The sequence below is a fragment of the Mauremys reevesii genome, linkage group 6 (genome assembly GCF_016161935.1).
Source record: "Mauremys reevesii isolate NIE-2019 linkage group 6, ASM1616193v1, whole genome shotgun sequence".
In the NCBI taxonomy this organism is placed as follows: Eukaryota; Metazoa; Chordata; order Testudines; family Geoemydidae; genus Mauremys; species Mauremys reevesii.
This window is the reverse complement of record NC_052628.1, coordinates 74,046,358-74,060,795: the sequence shown is the minus strand read 5'-3', so window position 1 is coordinate 74,060,795 and position 14,438 is coordinate 74,046,358. Positions and strand designations below refer to the sequence as shown.

The 14,438-nt window shown below is 40.7% G+C and overlaps 1 long non-coding RNA gene across 1 annotated transcript in view; it reads right to left on the bottom strand.

Moving 5' to 3' along the window:
- The window catches only part of LOC120408253, a 118,564-nt gene that overhangs the window by 41,905 nt on the left and 62,221 nt on the right, over nt 1-14,438 (bottom strand). Inside the window, exon 3 of the long non-coding RNA XR_005600568.1 lies at nt 2,944-3,036. This is a non-coding gene — a long non-coding RNA (uncharacterized LOC120408253). The remainder of the gene's footprint in view (nt 1-2,943; nt 3,037-14,438) is intronic.

Sequence of the window (14,438 nt, the reverse complement as noted above, 5' to 3'; positions counted from 1 at the left end):
TCTGGTTTCTCATTGGCTGGTGTTTGATATTTGAAAGAGTGCATTAATTAAGCAATCTGACTTAGCAGGAGGTGCAGTTTTATCATGAAATAATCAAAATCCTAGGCAATTATGAAGCACAAGCAAAACACCTCTCTACCCCTGAGAGTTTGATTACTCCAAGACAACTGAAGCCAAAAGAGTTGCTTTATTAAAGCTCTTATAATTAAGAGGTGTTATTCTTGAGAAAATGAATGTTGTAGATGAGTAAAGGGAAAGTGAGCATTAGTAGCATCAGATAGCAGGGCAAGCTTTATATGTTATTCTACTATTTAATAATATATTAATAGGTAATACAATTTTCCCCTGTGACAAGCAGTTTTCAGATCTTGAAGTTATAGCTGAAAGAGCTATTAATCATTATTAAATTACCATGCATTCACTATTGACCTCTAAATTTTCCAGTTGATCTTTATGCAGAAGAAAAAATGATATATTTTCACAAGTGTATATTAACTGCACTGGGCTGGATCCAACCCTCTGGGTCCAGTGGGATGGAACTGGCAACCCTTGTGCTCTCAAAGGCTGCTGTACCTGCTGGGGGCAGCTCTCCCTTCCCTAGAAGAAGAGGAGGATAGCTTTATTCTCTTCTTGGGACTCAGCCCCACCAGCAGAGGCTTCCTGGGTGATGCACTGAATCAATTAATCTCCTAGGTGTCTTTGCTCTGTCCTGCCTTCTCTCTGGTTGCCCCACTCACTGAGGGCTGTGCTGGCCAGTTCTGAATCCACCCATGAAGCTGTTACACCGTCACTCCAGGAAGATTTTCCATTGGTAGAACCATGAGCCTGTGTTCCATAAGTTGAATGTGGCCCACTGTGTATAAATATTATTGGTGGTGCAGTAGCAATACCTGTATTAAGGCTGCCTAACACTTCTGTTATTATATGAGTATATACATTGTGGGCCTTATTCTTCACTGCCTTGGCACCTTGGGCAATCATTTGCAGATAAGAATGACAGCACCTTGTACCCATTTTGTATAGCTATAAATGACTACACAACGTGCAAGGCAGTGCAGAATTGGTCCCCCCAAGTATGTATGTTACAATAGAAATGAGTCTGAGCCAAAGGCAATATTCAGACACTACAAACACTGGGTGCATCTAAACCTAGATCCAAGTCTGAATTTTGCAAATGGGAACCTCCCTCTTTATAATGGACCAAATGAAATTCCCAGATGTGATCTCCCTTGAATTTTGGGGTGTTTGAAATCTGGATGCAAAGGTGGTGACATGAACCCATTTCTGATTAAATAAACAAAAGTGAGAAAATTCAAAGTTAGGGCTGATCGTCCATTGTTACCTCAGGTCACTGAGAGAAGCATGGGTTGAGGGAGGGAAGATTGTACAGTTTTCTCACACATTTCCTATAATTCATTTAGATTTCCTCTAGAGCTGTCTATCATAGGTATGAATAACCAGTAAAACAACACTAAAAATAAACTTAGCATTCCTCAGAAAATAAATATTTTGAGATAAAGATTCACCTGGAAACTCGAATGAGACCTCCTAATTTTCCAGGCATCCATTTACTTTACCCAGGTCTGTTGAAGTCAAAGTCAGGGAATATTCAAACACAAAGGAAAGGGCAAATCCTAAACAAAACAGGGCTGAGATTTCCAAAGCCACATAAAGGCTCTGGCTGCCCATTTCCTACTCAAGTTAATGAGAATGGAACATCCAAACCTTTGAAAATCTGACCATTAATGTACTGGTTATGACAACTGCCCTTCTCTCATAGGTTCTATAGACCATTAACCCAAGTGCCCTTGGACAGCTGTTTCCATCATTTCCTTTGTTTCTGCTGCTAGGCCCACCTACTATTACAGGGAATCAGTGCAATAAAATAACATCTCCTGAGGAACAGCAGGGTCTCCTTAATTGTGGAGATGAAGGAAGCAGGGCTTTGGAGCGGTGCCCCGGCTCCGCTCCAGCTCCAGGCAAAAACCTGCAGCTCCACTGCTCTGGAGCTGCTCCGTGCTCCAGCTCTGGGGTCCGCTCCAAAGCCCTGGAAGGAACAATTGATACTACTAAACAAGACCAGAATAACTTCTCCTTTCACCTCCATCATTGTTAAAAGAATAACATATAGTGCAGAGATAATAAGACCCTAAGAAATTGCATTATGTTACTCATGAAAGACTAGGGCCTTAAAATATCACTTCTCCCCTATCTAATTTCAACTAAAACAATATCCTGCTCAGTTAGGGAAAAGGGCAAGGGGACCTAATAATGACTTAGAATTGGGAACAGGAGAGTGAAATCTATGTTTCTGTCTCAAAGCAGTGATTTAATTTATTTATTTTAAATATATTAGTGCTAGTGGATTACTTTCCCTCTGTCTGCAACATCTGTGGATGATGATAACACTTGTTTCCCCAAAAATCTAGATGCTGCAGGCTAGCTACTGAAACAAATATAAAAATCAGTCCCATGTGCATAAAATAGACAACATACAGGCATGCGTGTAGTACTTATATGATTGTTACTGCTGAAATATTTAAGGAAGCTGCCGCATGCGAGCTGGTTTACGTATGTGTAGGCTTGAGCACAGATCTACTTGAGAAGTCTACAACAAATTTAAGCAGCAGCATTATTATTTTTCTCATTTTGTGGGCCAGATCCCCAGCTGGTGTAAATTGGAGCTGCACCAATCTATACTAATTGAGGACCTTGCTCACTGTCTTCTTGTATGTCCTTTCCTATTTTCAAATTTCTTTTTACAACCCTATTTTTTCATTCATTTTTTTAGCTCCTTCTCTGACTCCAGTTAAGCTCTCTCAGGACTCCCAAGATGGGTGTGTGCCAGGTAGGTTTTCCCAGGCATTGGTACATCTAATTCCTATAGATTGGTTTTTACACAAAGCTCTAAGAAGAAATATGTCATCCAAATTTAGCACTTACCAGTGTGGTTTACCAACCAGAGAGGTGGATACAGTTTGTACAAGCATATGATCCAATTGCAATATACAGTAGCTTCAGTTTGGGTACGAGTATCTTTAATGAGAAAAATGAACAAAAAGGTGAACACTGTTAGATCTCTGCACAATAAACATCAGTGTCATAGGTTTATTCCCCACTTTGAACTTTAGCGTTCACAAGATGGGGACCTGCATGGACTCCTCTAAACTAAAATCCTAGTTTAGATCTGGTTCTCGCTGCCACCAGTCAAGTTTTAAGTGTCTGACACACTCCCTGTTCCCCCAAAAACTTCCCCTGGGGAACACAGATCCATACACTTTGAATTTCAACACAAAGGGAAATAATCCATTTCCCTCCTCCTCTCTCCTAGTACTTAGGAGAGATGCCTGGATTCAAATTCCTTGAATCAAACAAAGAGGGATTCACTTTTCCCCCTCCCCTCTCCTAGTGCTTAGGAGAGATACCTTGATTCAAACTCCTTGAATCAAACAAAGAGGGATTCACTTTTTCCCCTTCCCCTTCCCCTGAAAATCCAAACAAGGGAAGAAATCAATCAAGTTCTGAAAAAGAAAAGATTTTATTAAAGAAAGAAAAAAAAGTACACTATCTCTGTATTACCAGGATGCAAAAATACAGGGTCTAACTTATAAACCTGGAGAGGCTCCCCCCCACCACTCCTTTCTCAGAATAATCAAAGTAAAAGCAAACAGAAAAAGATATTTCTCCAGCAAACACACAATTGCAAATGTAGAAATCAAATTATAAGACTAACTCGCCTTTCTAATACTCACTATACTGGATAGTAGGAAATACTCCAGGAGAACTTGGAGACATGTCTGGCCTCTCTTAGATCCAAAGAGAGCACACAACTCAAACAAAGAACACAGACAAAGCCTTCCCTCCACAGAGATTTGAAATTATCCTGTCCCTTGATTGGTCCTCTGGTCAGGTGTTCATCAGGTTACTGAGCTTGTTAACCCTTTACAGGTAGAAGAGACCTTAACCCTTATCTGTTTATGACAATCAGTAAACCTAGTATTTGCTTTTCAACCCTCTCTTGCTGTGTTGGTGTTTCTTGAAAGACATGTTTTATTTTATGAGCCAATAGACTGAATGATAGAAGCTTGTTTGTTACCTGTGTAACAACTGCTAGATACTATTCTGTACCATGTACTTATTGACATTGGTTCTATTGAAGTCAAAGGAAGTTTAGCCATTAACTTCAATGGGAGAAAGACTGGGACCACTGACAAAGAAATTTTCTTCACTAATGCTTTAACATTATTATCCAGTGAGAGAGAGAGAGAACACCTTGGTATGTTGCACATTAAATTTACATTACACCCAGTAATTAAGGAGAAAAATTAAATATGTTGCTATTTTAGGATCATAACCTCCAAAGCACTGATACTTTTCTATACTACAGTGATGTATATAATTGTAGAAACAATGGTGACTTTTTGAATTACTGTACCTTTAAGATCTGAAACACTTTGTGATGCAGAGTTCAAAAAGTGTGTCAGAATTCAGTTGGTGCTGGAGTGGAGTCAGAGCCTGAGGAATGGGCTGCATGGCAGCCTGTCACCAGGTTTCTCACACTGCAGTTCTCTGGTTTTAGTGTGTTGTTCTCTCTGGGGTTTTATCACCACGGCATCTAGGGTGCTTGTTATATTCTTGCCTTTTTTATGCAAGTAAAAATCACTATTCAAGCAATCATTAAGTACCATAACATATTAACCATATTGATAATATTCTGAACTGGCAAAGACACTTTCATTGGCTAAGTTTTGTTGTTGTTATTTTTGATTAAAGGTAGCCCCAAATAGAAAAATACAAATGTTGGACCTGAACTTTCTGGAGGTTTCCAGATGTGAAGTTTTGGTGCCACTCATTATAGAAATAGGGACCAGGTGTGATATTTGGATCCAGATTTAGATCTATATCCAAACTTTCCCTATTTGAGGCTTGATCCAACTTCCACTGAATTGAATGGAAGATTTCATTGGAGCTGGATCAGGCACTTGGCAGGGGTATGGGACAGGGATATTTAGAGTCAGTATTTCAGACCATCTCTAATTTCAATAACCATGATTTAACCTTTGATTAGAAAAACATTTCACTAAGACGTGCTAGTAAATTAAAATGCCTTCCCAGTATGAACCCTATCTTTCTAGATAGTTCATTGAAATATTTTCTCTAACAGTACCAATGAATTGTTGTTATGAAATTCAGTTATTGTACATACACTCGAGAGTCAGAAAAGCCAAAATGTCTGTGGTTGTAATAAATGATATTAAGCAAATTGTCTGCTTTGTTTTGAGCCTAAATGTTCATTGAAAAACAATAGACCTCATATGACCTAAGTAAGAAAAAGCACAAGTTCATATACTCAAAGCCAGGCCATGTTCACTTGAATTTAAGAAGATTACAGCTTCATACAGCTTTCAATGAAGTGCAAAAGTAATGACAGTTCTTTTCTTTGTTTGTCCTTCAGTGAAAAGTGCAGTCTAAAGAGTCAGTGCTTTGTGAATGCACCAGTATTGAAGCAATCTGTTAGGTCTTATGACTCAATGGTAATTTCCTTAACACCATAAAATAGAGTTTTTCAAGAAAAATAAAATCATACTATGAAAACAAACTATCCACAAGTGCTGTTCCTCAAAAGCTAACAAGTTCCAATAACTGTTAATTCTGTCTAGTTTCTTGGTGGAATGTTTATATTACAAACATGTTCCGAGTTACGTTTGTTATCCATCTGAAAGGTGGCACAATATCAACACTCCAGCATTCCAGGCCAAATGTGTGTGTGAAAGAATGTAAGAGAGAGAGAGAGAGGGCATTAAAAAATAAACAGATTTGAGTTGTTTGTACAGTTCAAAGAACACCTCCTCACACAGAGATGTGGTTTTTTCCCCCTTGTTTTGGTAAGAAAAACTGACATGAGATTGTGTCTATTTGGGTCCTGCCAGATGGAAAGGTTTACTCATTGGAGACAGCTGTTTTAGCAAATTACCTCACTATGGTATAATGACAGAGTTATAACAGACTATTGAAGAAAATCCTTTAGTTTCCCAGTGAGATCATGATAACTAAAAACAATTTCAATGAGATTTTTGATTTACTTTGGAAGTGATTCAGTTGGACACAGAAATTATGTATTTCTTTTGTTCACATTTTCTTTTATATATACACATATAAACATTTGGTTTTGCTTTGAACTAACGTGTTCATTATTTTCTCATGGGTGATATATTTTAAAATAACTAAATGTAACTGAAATTCCACTGGGAGAGGAAGCTAACCTATATACAAAACCCCATGCTGAAAACTTATTTTAGGAACACAGAAATGAATGCATCCTTTTGCCTTTTATGCACCTATCCTTTGCTTTAGATGATTTATAATACTATTAGGGAGAGCATGTAGAAACACCTATAGTTAAAGTTGCACAAGTGTTTCTAGTCTGAGGGAACATTTTCAGTTGTTTGTAACCTTTTTTCAATCTTTTGCCTTTTTGAGCTGAATTTTAAATCTTGGTTTGGGGAGTATGGGAGAAGAAGCTTCTCAAAGCTTGCACCAATAAAAAAAGAGCAAACAAAAAAAGGCTCCATTTTCCCATTTAAACATCAGTGTGTCTTTTTCTGAAGCAACTTTACCATGTTGAAAGTTAAAGTACACTAGACCCTCATTTGGCAGGGAGCAAGGCCCTAGGTCACAGATGTGCCTTTTGGAAGTCTAGTGAAAATTGGTTGTACATGGCTCAGATAGAAGCTACTCTTCCTGTGGTTTCCCCAACTGCAGCTGCCCACACAGCAAGTAGAGTTGTTACGTTCATACTGGCAATTCTTTAATGTGTTTTTAATATAGGAGTTTTAATGGAATTAAAGTGCATACTGCATATATCCACAAAATGAATACTGAATTGCATATACAAGAGCCCTTCACAATAATAGGCCTAAATCCCCCACCTCTGACCACATTTCACAATCCCACACACCAACCAAAGGAGCATAAGATGAGCTTTGCAGCATGCCAACTCTCGGTCACTAAAGAGGTGTAGTTAGCAGAGCTCATGCTCCCATGGAGATGGTGAGAAACCTAAATCTTTGGTCTTGTGGTTAGTTCTTAAGTCAAGCAGGTTCACTCTTCTCTCCTTTGGTTGGTACAGCAGAGGATTAATCTTCAGTGGTCCTCCCTTCTCATTGACTGAGATACATAATACGGCTCCACTAAGGACATATGTAGACTTTGGGCCTGTCATAGGTGAGGATGACCCCCCCAGTCTCTTAAAGGGCCAGTTCACTCTGTGACAGAGCCACATGAGACCTACAAAAGTTATTTTTTTGGGTGTCTTGTGATCAGGTTGGAAAATCCGTCCCCCGTCGTAGGTTGTTATAGGACGCACTAAGCAGTAAACCAGTGAATATCAGTTCTATGAATTTGATTGCAATTAGACTTGACACATTATGACTCTGGCCACAGGAAAGGGGTATACTTAGGCATTATTTGGAAACTTCTGAAAGAGACGTACCATCTGAGTTTAGTTAGCAAGAGCTATGATAACCTAGTTTATTGGGCTTGGAGAGTCTTTGTGGCCCAATAGGCATGGCAGCAATGTGATCTAGACAGAGTTCTTCTGCATTTTTATGACCACCACTGTGCATTCAACAGACATCTTTACTAAGTTGTTCACTAGATCTATCTCCTCAGAGGTTATGGCTAATTCAAAACCCATCAGTGTGAACAAGTAGTTTAAAATGCTCCTTCTGGTGTACATTACCTTGTATTTGTCACTGCTGAATTTCAAGAGCCACTGTGTTGCCTAGTTTTGTTAAATCTTTATGGAGTTCTTTACAATCCTCCTTACTCATGAACAATCTTAATACTTGTGCCATCTGTAATTTTTCCCACTGTGCTATTTTGCTATCTCTTTCAGTATATTAATAATTAATAAATTTACTAAACAGCATGAGTTCTAATATGATCCCTGAACATCTTAATAGTCACCTTTCTTCTAGCAGAGAATGAGCTATTTATTCCTAATTTTTGCTTCTTATTTCACAAACCATATTTAATATTTATCAAGAATTTACTGTCAGATCCTATATGTACAATATAGAATATGTTTCATAAACTATAAGTATGTGGCATTATATAAAATAGATTTGTAACCAATGGCTATATCTAGATAGCTGACTTTCAACTTTGTATTAAACATAAAGCCCTTTACATAGTTTCTATAGGATACATCCTGAAGTCCTGATTTAGGGTCCTAGAAACCACTCTGCATTTGTCCATAGAAGGAAGCCTAAGTCTGCATAAAGGGCGAGTTCTGCTTCTGGTGCATGTTCCGCCCTTCCTAATCCAGGGAAAACCCTTCTGGATTATCCCATCCCAGGCTCACTGCAGAAACCAGCTAAATTTAATGCTCTTTGGGCTCTATTAACTTGCACTTCCTCCTTTTCCAACATTTAGGAGGGTTCTATGGGCAGCTGCAGTTGTGAAAGACACTAGAAATACAGATTCTGCATGAGTCATACTTTTCAAGGACCCCAGTATGAAAAGGCATGTGTGGATCTCACTGGATCCACAGGTTAAGGATGAAGAATGCTTAATGCTCAGGAGAAGGAGTGGAACGAGGAGAACAACACATTCCACCCCATTAGAAGAATTCATAGGAAACTCTAGGAGCTGAAACCCACCTCTCTTATAAAGCTCCCATTGGCACTCAACAGCAAACTTCCCCAGCTCAATAGTCTACACCACCATTTCCAGTCATCCAAAAGAAAAGCAAAATGCATTAGAAAAATTAAACTGGAAAAAGGCTGTTGTAGAAGTGGGAAAATGTGTAGTGAATGAGGCAGTGGACTGCAAGAAGAGAAACCCTAGTGTTTGATGGTTAAGGCAGTTAAATGCTGCCCTAGAGAATTGGATTCTATCCCTGCCTCTGCCACAGAGTTCTTATATGATGCTAGGCAAGTCACTTAAGCCAAATTTGTGACAGGCAGTTACTATTTGTGTGTTCCTCATTTTCTGACTTGAGATCCTGGAGCCTGATTTGCACAAATGTGGGACATTCACAGCTGTGGGGAGCCCAGAGCCCTTTAAATCCCAGCTGGAGCTGCAGTGGGGATTTAAAGGGCCCGGAGCGCCACGGCAGCCGGAGCCTCAGGCCCTTTAATTTGCTTGTGAGCCCCGGGGGCTCCCAGCCACCTCTGCAGCTGGGAGCCCCGGGTTGATTTAAAGGCCCTGGGGCTCCCAGCCACAGCCTGTGCCCCAAGGCCTTTAAATCTTGAGAGGCCTCACCTCTTCTGGTTGAGGTCACGCCTTTTCCAGATGAGGCCATGCCCCCTCAGGACTCTGGCAGTACCGGTAAATCCTGTAAATTACTTTCACCCCTGCTCAAATTGGACACCCAAAATTAGTAGATCCTTTTGCAAAGACAACCTTAATTCTGGCATTCCCTAACTTTTGAGTGTGTGACTTTGAAACTTTAATGTTCTTTTAACATTTTAAAAAATATAATATCCTAGGTTTTTAAAAAACAAAACAAAACAGAAATCCCATCAAGTGGTATCATATTGACACACACCAGAGGTCAGATCTCTGTCACTTGGACCCCAACACAGACCTCTATCACTTGAGCTAATGGAATAACAGAGAGCTGTATGGAGAAGGAACCCTTTGCCAGGAGATTTCACAGACATTTGGTGACAAAAGATAAATGATGAGACTTGGGAATTTTGGGTTCCACTCAAGCTCTGGAGGGGAGTGTACTCTAATGGGCATAGACTCTTCTGCCCATTCTCCCGAGGTGTGATCCTTTCTATCCCATTCCGTCCAACTTATCTTTTTTTGTTCCCCAGTCCTGTCCCTTCCCTAACCCTGGCTCATCCTCCCACTCCCATTCTTCTTATTTACTCAGTCCCAGTCTCCACTCCTCAGGCTTTTTACCCCAGTACCAATCTCCTTTGCCAGCCTCACCCGTCTAAATTCCCCATCCAGTCTCCTCCCCTACTCCCTAGTCTTCTTGCCCAGCCAGCCAGTTTCCCCACTCCCAGCTCCTCATCCAATCAGACTCTCTCCCCCAAGTTGGCCTCCACTTTCCCCCTTCAACTTTGTTTCTTGTGCACATTTATTCCCAGTCCCAATTTCCCTCCCCAAGCTCCATGTCCAGTCTCAGTGTTCCCCTCATCCCACCTCCAGTATCTTTGCCCAGCCACTCCATTTATGATATGTTAGCAAATGCTACATATTACTACCCTACATATACTTTAAATGAATGAAATATGTATTAGCATGCCATGTACTGTATAACAAAATATGAGACATACTTTTCCCACATGAAATGTAGCAGTTGCAGTATCATTTTGCGGTCTTTGCAAGATAACACAATCATTTTCTTGCCATGATGCTCTTCTTCCTGGCTTCTGGTTAGTGTGACTTGACATGATAGAAGATATAAATTGCATGTCATTTCACATTGGCCAGGGGAAAAACATAGTGCACTACTGTACATGCAGAGATTGCATAAACATGGGCAAACTGACATCTACTTCTTCCATCATTGTATTTCAGTCTATTGATTGGGGAAAATTCTCTCTCTTCTTCCCACCCAAAAGCTCCATCTTGTCCACTTTTAAGATTGAAGACTGGCAGGCCTGCAGCAGAGCTAATCTCCAGGCAGCCCATCAATACAGTTGGCCTGCAGCAGGCTGCCTGATTGGCCAGACCACCTGACTGGCTGGAGGGGCCAGCAGTCCCGCTCTTAAGCCAGCAGCAGCAGCAGCTTGCTGGCTGCTCAGTGCTTATTACTCAGTACTGTGCCTGCTTCTGCCTTGCACCCAGCCTTGAACTCCTCCTTGCCTGCTACCCTGCTTGCTCCAGTTCCCAACATCTGGCTTGACTTGTGACTTTGCCTTCTGATTCTGGCTTGACCCTTTGGATCTGGTGTCCAATTCCTGCCCCCTGATTTGACTCTTAGCTCCAGCTTCTGACTACTGACTCCAGCTTGACTCTTCCTGACACCTGCTCTGACCACTAGAACTGATGCCTCCTCCAACCACTAGGCTAGACTGCCCTCATCCGGTTGGCTGACAAAGGCAAGATCCATCTATGCTGTTCTTTAACTAATTCATTGATGAATAACCTGCTTGGTACGGACTGCAAATGTGTTAGGTCTATTGTTATAAACATCATAATGGATAGTCCATAAGGAATTGCTGCATGAGAAACATGCATGTTCCAATAGTGAATAGATGAAACAAGTACCAGTCTATTATTTACAATGTGATGGCAGTTTGTGATGTATTTTAATCATTGTCCCAACATAAAGTATGTTAATAGTTTGGTCTCCATGCCTCTCCATTTCCACACGCACATCTTTCCCCATGATTGGTTTCCTTTGCCCTGTCATTGCAACTAGTTCACCTGGAGCAGCACCCTGCTAATTCTTGTTACTGACCCAGCTGATCAGCACAGTGCAATAGCATAGTGACTTTTTTCTCTGTTCTTCCTTTTCCAGAAGAATAGTTAATTGTAGAAAAACCCCCTTCCAGCATCACTGCCATGGCCTAAACCACAGAGGTCTCTCCTAGAGAGCCCACTCCCAGAAGCTTGCTGAACCATTGCACCAGCATGTGAGAGGCCCATGCCAAAAATGAGCCCCAGGCTTCTAGAAGCACAATTCAATGCATTTAAGCAACTAACCACGCAGCCTCTATTTTCTATATTGTGGCTACAGCAACAGTGTGACCATCTCTTGGGGCTCATTGTAAATGAAATGCTACTCCTTAACTGAACTGCCATGGTACAATATAATAATGAATCCATAACAATAGCTTTGTACAGTACATTACTATGCTAATCATATATTTTATTGGTAGCACTATACTTCGTACAGCCAGTATTTCATTTGCCTCCTTTGCCTTGGAGAAACCCTGCCGCTGTGACAATGGATAGCTGTAAAACTAATGGTCTCTCTCAAACTCCCCCTTCTGAGAGAGACAGAGAAAAAGAGAGACAGAGAAATCACACAGTCATTTCCAGCCATTTGTGCTAAAATACAAAGGAAACAAGAATCATTCTAAAATGATATGCCGGGCAGCCTTCCATTAATATTTATTTTGGCATTAATATTGATAAGCAAGCAAAGTCTGCTTTGTTGTCTACCCTCAGCATCCTTAAGTTCCCTGTTATTCAAGCTAGTTGCCATTAGTTCGCATCTTCTCTATACCAAAGCTTCAGAAAGCCTTGGCAGGGCTCCAGCTCACTTATGCTTAAATGGACACTCAAGCTTCAACGGACACACAGCTAAATAGAGGCCAATAATTCAATACAGTATGACTGTACTGGGGCTGCTAGTAAATCCATCAAGCAGTAAATATCATTTGAAGCCAATGCAAGCTTTTATCTTTCCAATTTTGTGTATGTCTGTGTGAAGCCTAGGCATTCAGCGAATCATGTAATTTATTCTGCCGTGCAGAGCCTGGGCTGTCTCAGACATCATATTGACTTTTTTTCCATCTGTCAGGGGCAGTCACCGCTTTGCTTTTGTTCGCCGGCATCACATTGCATTTATTTATTTATTTAATTCTGCTCTGCAGTGCGATTGGGCAAGGACACATTTTCTCAGATCAACAAATACTAAGAAAAGCATCTGAGCATCATTACAACAGCATGTTAAACATTTGCCCTAACCATTTTGTTAAATCAGCAAATGCACTTCCAGCAACTGCTTGTAATGGTTCAGAAAGGGCTCCCTACTGCAATGTTTTATTAAGCTGCAAATATGCCCTGTTATTTTCTTTTGCTCTTTAGGTCAGCGGAGATGACAACATAATGTAAATAATACTGAACAGCTGGGCTTATTGACTTGTGGTGACTGTTCAGTGAATATACAGATGCCGTAGATGATACAGAAATAAAAATAGATGACATTCTCTCTGTATAGAGATCAGAGTAGAGTTCCCTCCCATAGTCCGTGGGCCTGATTCACCTCCACATGCACAAACAGAAGTAGTTGACACCTTGTGGGAGCAGCTGTGCTATCCAAGGTATTCTCCCAAGGGACAGCAGGTGGCAGTGCCATTGACCTCATTCCCAGGGATTTCCCACTGTGGCTACACAGGAGTCCTCTTGGCAGAGGCTCCACAGGAGATGCACTGAATCAGCACATTTCCCAACTGGCCAGGACCTGCCCACATTGTGGGATGATCTAGCTGGTACTAGGCCCACCACTGGAATGGGAGGCTTGTGCCCTTTCTCCTGGCAGATTTACCAGCTGTTCCAGATTTACCAGCCTCAGTTGCAACAGTGGAGTGAGTCAGTCCCCCTCTACATACCAATTTTAATTAACCAATATAAGAGACTTGCAATTTACTTTACAAATGTGATTTTGTTAATTAAAAAAACCCACTAGGCTCAATTTTTTATAAAAATGTGCACACACTTTACATGTCCCTAAATTGTACATATGTAATCCACAAGCTTTATACAGCAGCATTTGACTTTGTTCAGGACAAAGAAAAGAAGAGAAGCAATAGGGAGGAGATATGGATTTTTGTTTGAATATTCTGCATCTGCAGGGTAACTCAGCTAGAAGGATCCAGAACCATCCAAAAATAGTGTGTGGCAGTTACTAGCCATACTCAGCAGCTGTTTTTGAAGCTTTATAGGAAGTTTTCATTGTGGACAATCTACCTGGTAAGTCAAAGCCAGTTATTCTCCAAGGGCCAAGCCAATCCCAGCATGTGGAGGGGGAAAAGTTCTGTGGACCAGCAGCCAATTCATGCAGGATCATGAGATGCATGTGCTGTGAGAGCTGGGTTCCAATACCTGTACTACTTTGGATACAGACTACAGATTTCTGTTTCATCAACAATGGAGGACTAGTCAGCTATTCACCCAAGGGCTAGAATGCTGCTAGCTGTGGAGATCTGAGATTGTTTGCTAAGAGAGTTCTGTAGTGTTTGAAAGAACTGAGATGAGGCCATTCTTCTCAAGCTCCAAAGAGTCCAGGTGACATACTATATATTAAGGTCACACTATGACGACTGAGAAATCATCTCTGAAAGGAGATTAGAGGGGAACGTGTTTACATGTGAGTGCTAAAGTACAGAAGTATAGCTATTATGCTGAAACCTTGGATTTAAATTTAAAACAGCAAGAAATGGGAAAATCTTATGAGGAACACCAGTTGATTTATTGTCTAACAGCTTTTGTTTAAAAGTTATTAATGGTATTCCACATACTATTTACAAAGTTTTCTGTGTGCGTTAAATGTTTGTCTACGAAGAAAATATATGGTACTCTTTGAAGTTCACTGGGATTTAATAATAATTACTTGTCGGGGTTTTACAGGCCCTGAAGTTTAACTGTGCAATGATTTCTCAAAAATCCTGAAGAGACAGAACTCTGACCTGTGCTTCTACAAAGAGTTGAGCTGAGGCACAGGAAGATGGGGAGTGTAATAGACT